We start from the raw sequence: 12,466 nt of genomic DNA, 5'->3' as shown, positions 1-12,466 counted from the left end.
GAGGACTCCACACACAGGAGACGTGACCGAGTGCCAGCTGTCAGAGGACTCTACACACAGGAGACGCGACCGAGTGCCAGCTGTCAGAGGATTCCACACACAGGAGACGCGACCGAGTGCCGGCTGTCAGAGGAATCCACAGTAAGATTCACTATTAGGCAGTGGCTAAAAAACAAACGCCCATGGCAGACGTCTAAAATGTGTTCTGCACATGCTCAGTTCTATCTGCCAAAGACACTGCATGGGCGTCTAGATTTTTACTGTGTCGATTTCCTTGAAAAAAACGATTTTTAACACATTCTTAATTTTTTTGGAAATAGCAGATATTGTTTAAAGTGAAGTCCTGATATTTGGCAAAGCAAATTTCTAAGTGAACATGTCTCTGCAGTGATTTTTCATGGTGTTAGACGTGCTTCTTAGCAAGTCTGCTTTGTGAGTCTGATTCCGGGCGTGTGTCTTTTTGTGAATTAGATTGGGCATCTGCTTATGGGCTCTGGTCAATAGTGAATTTGGTTGCAGGGTAAAAAAATAGAAGGTCGCCCATGAAAATTGGGCTTAAGCTCATGAATATGCGCCCACGCCCAATAGTGAATCAAGGCCAAGGTGTCAAAGAAGAAACTACAATGGTGTAAAACAAGTGTTGAATATCTGGGTTTTGTGCTTACAAAGGGGGAAAGTAAAGTCAGTCCAAAGAGAGCTGTGGCTCTCCTAAATCTTGCCCGCCCACAACCAAGAAAGACATGCTCTCCTTTCTTGGAGCCATTGGTTACTGCCGCCAGTGGATAAAAAGAAATAATAGGAACCTGACTGTTCCTATTATGACAATTTGTTGAGACAAGCCGCAACTCAGGAAATGTCAGTAATTGTTAAATGGTCAGATGACATGGTTGATGCATATGTGTATTTGAAAAATGCAATGGTGACCGCCCCTGGCCTTGGCCTTCCTGACTATGTCAAAATGTTTCATGTGTATGCAAGGGACAATTGTAAGACCATGGCCGGTGTACTCACCCAGGAGCACGGAGGCAGACTTCGCCCTGTAGCTTTTTTCTCAAAAATGGTGCCAGTTCAGGTCCAAGGCATGCCTGCGTGTCTCTGAGCGTTAGCATCTTGCGCGATGGCAGTTGAAATGGCTGTCACTCACCTTAGGACACCCAACGACATTGCACACTACACATATTGTAGCTATTTTGCTAAACAATATACATACTCAGCACATGTCCTCCCAGAGGCTGAGCGGCTATGAGGTCATTCTTTTGTCCAATCCTAATCTCACCATCAAATATGCGTCAGCCACCTCAGGCCCGGCTCCCATTCTTAATGCTCTGTTAGGATTAAAGGGGGAGGATTTGGTAAAAGATGAGAGAGGCCTCTTTCTCAAATAGGGGAAGCCATGCATCCCTGCAGCTAGTGCTCCCCTGTTCATAGAACAATATCACGGAGTAGGTCACAGAGGCTGGCAAAACACCTGTGAAGTTTTATTACAAGACTTCTACATTGCAGGTCTCCCCAAATTAGAAGGCTTTTGTATCCAGAAACATTGTTTGTATCTGTAATAATCCAAACATACCAAATAAGCCTAAGCATGAGCATCTACTATTATTCTTTTCACACATCTTCAAGTTGATTTCACACACATGCCAAAGATAGGAAAGAAGCAAGAATATTTTTTGGTGATTTTAGATGTGTTCTAGGTGGGTAGAAGCTTTCAAGACTACAAAGGAAGATGGCCAGACAGTTGTCCGTATCCTCACACAGGAAATTATTCCTAGATGGGGGTGCCCTCTACAGATCAATTCAGACAATGGTCCTGCTTTCACCTCAAACGTTTGTCAGGAATTAGTGAGAGCCCTAAAGATCAACTGGAAATTTCACATTCCCTCTCACCCACAGAGTTCAGGGATAGTAGAAAGAATGAACAGGACCATAAAGGACAAACTAAGGACAGCAACTGGGGGCACTTTTGCAAACTGGACAAAGATGCTCCCCGTTATTCTTGCAGAGATTAGGATGACACCTAGTAAAACCTAGGATATTCACCTTTTGAAACTCTGATGGGAAGACAGTTCCCCACCCCATGGTCTAGAATACCACTATTGTTAGAATCAGATCTAGAACAGATCAGGGAAGAATATGTCCGTAAATTGATTGAAACTTTGGATATGGTTGAAAGAAATGTTGCTCGCACCTCTCCTTTTTCTTCACAGGTCCCCACACATCCTTTCCAGGTTGGTGATATCGTAGTGGTCAAGCAACTAGCCCAGAACAAGAAGGCCGGATATCCATTCGGACCAGAGACCAGAGTGATCGCAGTGACTAGGACCGCTGTCCTAGTAGAAGGTCAGCAAGCCTGGATCCATGCCAGTCGGGTGAAAAGAGTTAAAGTGGCCAAAGACACAGGCACAGGAGAGGACCAGGACAAGGTGCTGCCTATTAAAGGAGGTGAAGCAGGTGATATAAATCCTCAAAGAGTGAGTGAAGTCGGTAACAAAGTCTCTGAAAATAATCAAGATGAGCATTCTATTAGCCAAGGACTCTGGCAAACTATGGATTCTGCTGGGACTGATTACATTTTTAGTGTTTACCCCAATATGGATAGTGACTAACTGCATATACTTCCCAGAAGACCTGGGCGCTGTTCAGGTCATATGTGGCTACAAGGAGAACCAGAATATCTCAGCAAATACACACACAGTTCACAACAACAGTGATAATAATACTTCAGAAAACGCACACCCAATACACACTAGGACCAAAAGAGAAACCAATTATACCAGCACAGAAACCACAGGTTGCTATTACCAAAGAGGGAAAGTTTACTACATTGTGGTTTGACTCTTCTAACACCCATGTTGCTACCTTTTCCTTCACTTATGAAGACCTCACAGAAAAATGGGGTGAAGAGAGTAGCAGGAAAAGGGCGCACAAGAGGGAGGGAATAGGATACATCTGTGTAACTGATGATTATTGGGGGAGTAACTGTGATTATTGGGGAGCAGTGGGATGGAACATAGGAGTTGACTGGGGATACAAACCTGACACGGCCATAAATAAGAAGGACAAGAACAGAAAACCCCTCATAAATAGAATTACTCTTACGAAGCCCAATGCCAAATATGCACTTACCATAGAAAATCCCAGCCCTAGTGATTCGGGAATGTATGTATTTGGGTTATACTGGGGAGGAGGTATGTCGGGCACAAGGGGGCAATTTAAGATACAAGACATGTATAAGAACAGTGATTACAATCCCCTGAGGCCACACTTCAGTATTTTGAGGGATATGATTGCCATCGCTGATCCTTCTTTCGAAGATACCGTGGCAGTGGAAACGGGATTTTTAGATGTAAATCTTTGGTTAGAATGGATGAGGTACAGTGCCCTGCAGCACAACAAGTCTAATTGTTATGTCTGTGGAGCAGTCAGACCGCATGTGGGAACAGTGCCACTAAACCTTCCTGAAGATGTTGAAGAATGTTTCCTAAGTCTTTTTACAGGAACACATGACAAGAATGCTTCCTGTGAAACCTGGAAAGCAAAGTATTCCATAGTCACCAAAAACCTCAAACCAGGTGAAGGCTTAAAAATTTACCCAGGGAATTATACCTGCTATAGAGGAGTGGCAACAAAGAGAAGTTTGGGAAATTTTACAAAAGGTTTTTGTCACACATACAGCAACATCTCATCTAGGCTTTTACAGAATCAGACACAATCTTTAGGTGATATCTACTGGATTTGTGGTGATGGTAAGATCAGGTCTAGATTGGAGAAGGAGTGGTCTGGTGAGTGTGCTTTGGCCAAAGCTATTATGCCCCTGCATATCTTTAGTGAAATTCCTTCTGAGATCCCTGGAGATGTAGCAGGAGGCACCCAGAGGCACAAGAGGGAGGCCCCAATGGGTAGTTTTGACCCACACGTTTATATAGACGCCATAAGGGTTCCAAGAGGGGTCCCAGATGAGTTTAAAGCCAGGGACCAGGTGAAAGCGGGTTTTGAGTTGATCATTCCAATCATCACTGTCAACAAAAATGTTGATTGCATAAATTATATATATTACAATCAACAGAGATTTGTCAACTATACCAGAGATGCATTGAAGGGGATAGCGGAACAGTTGCAGGCTGACTCCACCATGACCTTCCACAATCGTATTGCCTTAGATATGGTGCTTGCAGAAAAGGGTGGTGTGTGAGCAATGGTAAAAGGAACAGGTACTTGCTGTACCTACATCCCAGACAACACTGGGCCAAATGGCAAGGTCACTATGGCTATAAAAAAACTGTCTGATCTGTCGGAAGAGTTGAAAAGGAATTCAGGGATCACTGACCCATAGGATCAGTATTTTGAGTGGCTCAAGGGATGGAAGCAGGTGCTAGCACAAATAGGAGTGATTATTGTAGTCACCCTGATACTCATAGCCCTGATAGTGTGCTGTGTGATTCCCTGTATAAAGAAGCTTATGAACAAAGGTATAGAAATGACTATGTATGAGGAAGAAATCCAAGAACAAACTGCCCCACTGAACCCAAAACCTAAGGAGTACCACAGTTATCTAGCCAAATACAGAGAGAAGCAGAAAAAGAACTATGTTGTATAAGGGGGAATAGAAATCATATATGTAAATAATGATTTAAGAGGGGATTGAAGGGAAATGTATGTTTTTCTTATGGTCTATCCTCACTTCATGTTGTTTTTTGTATTTCATGTTGATTAATTGCTTTTGTATTATACCCAGAATGAGTTAATGAAAATTTGCTGTCAGTTATGTGTTATAGAACTGTACTCACAATATTCTTTTGTTTTTTTTATCTTAGCTTAGCCTTGGTAGAGGCAGGGATAGTATCCAATTATTTCTTTGTACTAACAGCATCTGTTTCTGCTATGATATAGTTAAAAGTCAAATACTTCTGTCCCATGGGAAAATAACTGTTGGTTACTTGTAACTGATTTCAAGGCCTGAGAAAAATCATGTTCACAGCCTTGACAAGTATCTAGCAAAATTCTATTGTATGATTTTCTTTGTTACAATATAAGAAGAAGAATCTATGAATAAAGATCAGATCGTCTTCTGGAAACCTCTGTGTGTGCATGCTAATTCTTTTCCAGAACACGACCGCTTGGATCCAATTGGGGCCTAAACCTGCCAGTGTATTATTAGAAGCACATATCGCTTTCACCAAGTATACCACGTCCACCTCCACCCCTCTGTCCAAGTATACCACGTCCACCTCCACTCCTCTGTCCAAGTATACCACATCCACCTCCACTCCTCTGTCCAAGTATACCACATAAACCTCCACTCCTCGGTCCAAGTATACCACGTCCACCTCCATTCCTCGGTCCAAGTATACCACATAAACCTCCACTCCTCGGTCCAAGTATACCACGTCCACCTCCACTCCTCGGTCCAAGTATACCACGTCCTCCTCCACTCCTCGGTCCAAGTACACCACGTCCACCTCCACTCCTCAGTCCAAGTATACCACGTCCTCCTCCACTCCTCGGTCCAAGTACACCACGTCCACCTCCACTCCTCAGTCCAAGTATACCACGTCCTCCTCCACTCCTCGGTCCAAGTATACCACGTCCACCTCCACTCCTCGGTCCAAGTATACCACGTCCACCTCCACTCCTCGGTCCAAGTACACCACGTCCACCTCCACTCCTCGGTCCAAGGTTTTGCTCACCTCCTCCTAAAAAGAAATCAGATTTGTTTGACAACTTCTGTCTTTCATGATTCCATGCTGACTGTTGCTTAAATTATTTTTTTCCAGCAATAACTCATCTATGTGATCTTTTATTAAACTCTCCAGGATTTTACCAACTATAATTTCTTTTATAAATGTATTTATTTATTTTTTAAATATTGGCATCACATTGGCCTTACTCCAGTCCAGTGGTACTATGCCAGTCATTAGAGTCCCTAAAAACTAGAAACAATGGCTTTGAAATGACAGAGCTGAATTCTTCAAGGCCCCGTGGGTGTATGCCATCCGGTCCAGGGGCTTTATTCACCTTTATTCTGTCTAAATGTTTTTTTTTTAGATCATATCAATTGTGAGCCAATGTGGATCATCTGGAGCTGTGTCAGTACCACCCCCCATTATGGACAAGAGCTCCCCCCATGCTCCTTTGTATACACAGAGCTGAAGAAGGGATTTCATACATTGTCCTTCTCCTTGTCTCCAGTCATCCCCTCTAGATGATTCTGTAATATATATTTGAATAATTGTTTGGGGTTGGTTCTGCTATCTTTCGCAATCTGTCATTCGTTTTCAATTTTTGTGGCCTTTGTTTCTTTTTTACATATTCTCTTATATTCTTTGTAATGTGTAAACGATTATCGCGTTCCTTCATTTTTATATGTAATAAAAGCTCTTTTCTTATTATTTTTAGCCTTTTTAACTTTGGCCGTAAGCCACATAGGTTTGATTTTTAGCCTTTTAAACTTGTTGCCCATGGGAACATATTTTGCAGGGCGTTCATATACAGTTTTTTTTAAGAACTCCTATTTCTGTGTTGTGTTCATTGATGCCAATATTCCCTCCCAGTGTACGTCTTGGAAACCAGCTCTCAGCCTTGGAACATTAGCTCTCTTAAAGTTGAGCGTTTTTATTTTTCCCATGTGTGCTTGATGTATACAGCTAACAATAAATGAAATCATGTTATGGTCACTGCTACATAGATCTTATTTTATATGGACATCCGCAATAAGCTCTGCATGGTTTGAGATTACAAATAATGGCCACTGCCCCAGTCTTTAACTGGCCTTCACAGCAAGGAGCACAAGGAAGGGCGACGCATGTCAGACAACAGAAGAGAAAAATTCCCAGCTCAACTTGCCAACCAGCCTTCAAACAAACAGAATTAACCCGTCTAACAGTATGCGTTAAAAACATGGGTTTAGTTAGCACAGATATGCAAACACATGTGTAAGCTGCAGAGCCTCGTCATAGCACCCCGATATTCTGTAGTTCCTAACTCTGCAAATTTTGAGAGCCCCCATAGTAGAGGCACATGTATTTAATGGACAGATCAAGGGCAGGTGGACCTGAGAGAGCCCACCCCTCCTTAAAGGTACAGGAGCACACTGGACACCCAGCATGTAGCACAATGGCAGTTAAGGTGTCCAGCGCACCCCCTCATCAACAATTCAACAGTACAAAAAATGGCCGCTGCCCCAGTCTAACTGGCCTTCACATCAAGAAGCACATGGAAGGGCGACACGTCAAACAACAAAAGAGAAAACTTCCCAGCTCAACTTGCCAACTCACCTGCAAACAAACCAAATGCTGGATGTCCAGTGCACTCCTGTACCTTTAAGGAGGGGTGGGCTCCTTCAGGTCCACCTGCCCTTGGTCTATCCATTAAATGCATGTGCCTCTACTATGGGGGCAAGGAGCTGAGTTTCTATCTCCTCATTAACACTGGGAGGCTTATAGCAAACACCAATGATTACCTTCGTAGTACGCCCCGCATGTGCAATTCCACCCATAATACTTCAGCCTCATCACACTCTCCATCAACTAGATCCTCTTTCACACTCGCTCTGAGATCACTTCTCACATAGAAACAGACACCACCACCTTTCCTATTTCCCGCGTCTCTCCGAAAGAGAAAATAGTCAGGAATATTAATGGTCCACTCATGTGAGGAATGAAGGCAAGATTCAGAAATGCCAATTCAGTCCTAGTTCTCTTCATGCACCAAAGCTTCCTACTCACCTATTTTGCTTGGCAGACTTCTGGCATTGGGGAACAAACACTTTTATTCATTGACACCTCGTTCACATGTATTTTGCTTATTTTTTATTTTCATACAAACGGTACCAATTCCAATGGTTGTTTGGAACATTCTTATAATCTAAAACATAGAATATGCAGCGCTAAATGTTATGTGAAACTATGATAAGTTTGGTAGTAAATGAGAATGATATAGTCCCAAATGAAAAGTCCTCAAAGACAGAAGTAATATATATCAAAAGTGCTCCATGCAGTGATCAGAAAAGTCCACAAGGTTGGCAAACTGGTCAAGTGAAGAAATAACAAAATCCTTGTAGTAATGGTTATATAATGCGCTTACCAGAACTACATACAAAATACGCGTTGTATGTATATACTCTGTAAAGGACATCAGGGTCTGGTCACTGGTATGCTGTCATCAGAGCGCCCTAGCAGACTCCCAGAGATGCTGACAAGACACACTCCCGGTCCGCCTCAGGACTCACCAATGGGTCACCAATGGGTCCACCGTCGCTCAGACTCCAGATGTCGATCCACCTTAAGGAGGCTCGTGTAATAACAAGCCAGGGAGGCAAGATAGTGCTGATAGTGTAATATAGTGTAATATAGCCTTTATTGAGTAAAATCCAAAAGTATTTAAAAGGGACACTCACTCAAAGTATGGTATCCTGTAGTCAATCCTTATGCATCAAACAAGTAAATTCAGCAAGGTCAGCGTCACATTGAGGGATCCCCCTGACATGTTTCGTGTAAAACACACGTTTTCAAAGGGGTGAATCCACTCAATGGGACGCCAAGTAATAAAGAAACAGCGGCGCCTGCGCAGTACACGCCTCGCGCCGTCGTTCACGATCGCGCATGCGCGAATGACGTCACACGCCGCGATCGTGCATGCGCGAATGACGTCACATGCCGCGATCGCGCATGCGCGAATGACGTCATCCGCCGCGATCGCGCGTGCGCAACTGACGTCACACGCTGAAATCCCCATTGACCCAGCGTGCACCCGGAAATGCACCGCTGGTACAGCTTCCTCTGCTGTTAAAAAGCCTTTGTGCGGCTACACACAGCAGAACCCACTACAGGAACAACATATTTTCAATATTCAATCATGGATTATAATACTTATAAAAAAAGGAGGGAAGGTAACCTATTCATATACATTTAGTAACATTCCCTAGTATATAAAAAACTCAAAGATAAAGGTCCTCAAGTCTCCATTTTCTTGAAGCCCCAAAAGGTTATTGAAAGGATTAAATGGAATATAACTGAATCCATTTTGTATACACTAATACAAGATGCTAGTTTAATATACATATATGAGATATGTGCACACTAACAAAACTGTCTATGTCAGCTTCATGTAGAAATGAGTGTTTTTGCAAACCTTACAAAAAAGCAGATAAGGTTTACTCTCACTTCTGAAAAGTTTTAACCACAATTTGGGTGTTAGGTCAGATTACAGCCATGGTCTGGGCGATAGAGCAGATATGGTATGATAGATAAAGCAGAAGAGTGAAAATGCAAACCTCATACAAATAATTGTTGAGTTAAGGTAAAACAATGTACATGTATTTGATTGGATGGTCTGAGGGTGTGTTTGCCTAAAGACTACAGTATAATAACCCTGATGTTATGTCAATAAAACTGAAGTGTTTGCAATCGCAACTGAGGTGATTTGAGTGCATTCACTTTCCGAGATCTCGTAGCTGTGTCCAGGTGTGACCGTTGGTATCTTGAGGGGGCCCCCAAGGAAAAGGAAAAAGACCACCTACATACTTTCAGTGGTGTCAGCAAGTGGGATAATTGCCAAGGTAAGTGAGAGTTTTATTTTTTAATGCTTTCTTTACCGAGGTAATTATTCTGAACTTCAGGGAAATTTGGTGGTTGGAGTTTTAGGAGCGAGACTAAGGGATTCTCGGCTCGGGGAATAATACCAGGACACACCTGGCACAGCACTTTGTATAATTTGTAAAAAGTGTGTTATTGTTGTTTTTTTTGTCTTGTTTGTTAGTTTACTAATTTACTGCTATGGGTAATTCCTCAGGTAAGGAGGAAGGACCTCGTCATGTGCCGCCACAAAAGTTGATTAAATTGTTTAGAAAAACTAGAAAGCTGAGGGGAATGAACACATCTACCTTAAATGAAACTTGTAAAGAATATGTAGCAAGGGTATCCCCTTATGATATTTATTATGTTAATCCCTGGGTGGATAATTTAGTGCGATGGTCAGACTGGGTGGAGCTTGTTTTCCTTGTGAAGGGGGAAATGACACTATGTGTATGGATATGATTAGAGGAATGTGTTTGCATGAACAGCCTCAGGTAGGTATCTGGGGGACTGGAAATCCAGATTGGGACAAGAATTATATGTATGAAGGGGGTAAGAATTGGTTGAAGTATGCACCAGGCTATAAGACTCTAATTGTAGCAAATGATTTCACACCACCACCGCCATACAAACACAGCGAGGCACGTCCTGCCCCTACAGCTCCACATGCAGCCACATTATACCCAGCACTCCCACAGGTAAAACAAGTAGATGAAGATGAAGAGGTTCTTATTGCTGCTTCCCAGATATATACAGGGGAGTCAGAAGAATCTAGCTCAGATGGGGAAACTGGGAGTGTTAGTCAAAGGGATACTGAGAGGGGTAAAGGGAAAGTAAAGAGGAAGATAAAGAAGGTAGAAAAGAGTGATAGAATTCTTAGGTCAGCAGAAAGTAACAAGGGGGAAGTTAAAGATGAGACAGCTGAGCTAGATATGATGAATTCAGCCTTTCCATTCATGATGATTGGGGAGCAGCTGATTTTAAAGGCAATAGATCCCAAGGAGCTGGATGCTATAGTACAGGGATGCCCTAGTCCAAGGAAACCCCTACTTGCATTACACCTCCCCTCCCGGTACAAGCAAAAGATGGACAGGTCTGGTATCATAAATTTCATGTGCTCCCGCATTGCCCCTGTAGTCCCAGATATAACAACTTTGGTAAATGCTATACCTGCCAACGCCACACATTTTACAGTAATTGATCTGTCAAATGCATTTTTTAGTGTCCCAGTTGACCCGGAGACACAGGTGTTGTTTACGTTTTGTTTTCAAGGGGAGAGGCTAACCTGGACCCGTCTCCCTCAGGGCTATGTAGACTCGCCGGCAGCATATACCATGGCCAGTAGATCCATGCTCAATGACTGGGTACCCACCCATGGTTCAGTACTTATCCAATACGTGGATGATTTACTGATTAGTTCTGTGAGCGAGAAGGCGTGTCAGGCTGATTCATTATCATTGTTGCGGTTTCTGGCTGATCAGGGACAGAAAGTCTCTCGCAAAAAGATGCAGTTTGTGGCACCACAAGTTGAGTACCTAGGATTTGTATTGTCTGAGGGCCAGAGGGGGCTGAGCCCAAGGAGAGTGGCAGCAATATGTCAACAACCAAAACCAGAAACTAAGGTTCAGATGCAATCCTTCCTAGGTATGGTAAACTATTGTAGACAGTGGATTCCTGACTGTTCTTATTATGACAATGTATTACGCCAAGTGACGCTGAAAGATCAGCCAGACCGTATTGAATGGACGCTGCCATTGGTGCAGGCATTTGAATATTTGAAGACAGCACTGGTCTCGTCTCCCGCATTAGGGTTACCGGATTATACTAAATCTTTTCATTTGTATTGTCAATCTGCATGTAAAACCATGGCTGCAGTACTAGCTCAAGAGCACGGAGGTGCCATGAGGCCGGTAGCATATTTATCAAAAACAATGCCCATCCCGGTCCAGGGCATGCCGGGGTGTCTCCAAGCTTTGTCTGTGTGTGCCTTGGCTGTGGAAATGGCATCTATCATAGTTTTGGGAAACCCATTGATATTACACACATCTCATCATGTCCTACATGTACTGAAAAACATTAACACTCAACACATGTCAGCACAACGCCTGGCGGGATGTGAAGTAATTTTGACATCCACCAATAATCTCACAGTGAAATACAGCCCATCTACATCAGGACCATCTCTTTTATTGTCCTCCCTGCTTAATCTTCACAACACAAGGTCACCAGAATTGCAGGAGGAGCACAATTGCCTGGATGTTATCCAAGCTGACACTTCTCCGCGACTAGATATGTTGGAGACTCCGATTCCTGGAGCCCCTGATGTGTTTGTTGATGGATCTTGTACACGCCCTAGTGATGCTACATACATCATAGGCTATGCAGTAGTAGAACCACCTCTTATTATTGAAACAGGTTCCATCCCCTACCCCAGTGCACAAGCAGCTGAATTAGTGGCCCTAACACGAGCTTGCACTCTTTATCAAGATCGAGATGTTAACATATACACAGATTCTAAATATGTCTTTGGGGTTGTACATGATTTTGGCCGTATTTGTGTCAGGGCAGGAACGCTGGAATGGGCAGGCAGGCCTATGGTACAGTCACTCTGCGACTGACGACAGCCACTACCCACAGACCAGAGTCCCTCAGGGCGCGGAGTCTAAGCCCCAGGCTACCCTTCACCAGGGCCCCTGATGGTGGGGATGGACTTGACGCAGCCTGAGACCAGGTCGCGGCCCCCGAGTGACCCCAGCTGCGATAACGACTGCCGCCAATGGCGTACAGTTGGTGGGAGCTAGATGGGAACACGAGTAGAGTAGTCAGACAAGCCGGGTCAATAACAACAGAGCAGACAGTACTAGACGGTAGGCAAAGAATACTCAGGTCACGGG

The sequence above is a fragment of the Staurois parvus genome, unplaced genomic scaffold, assembly GCF_062004578.1.
Source record: "Staurois parvus isolate SC_StPar_1 unplaced genomic scaffold, SC_StPar_1.0 ptg001360l, whole genome shotgun sequence".
NCBI classification, from domain to species: Eukaryota; Metazoa; Chordata; class Amphibia; order Anura; family Ranidae; genus Staurois; species Staurois parvus.
Note: the sequence above shows the minus strand (reverse complement) of the source record.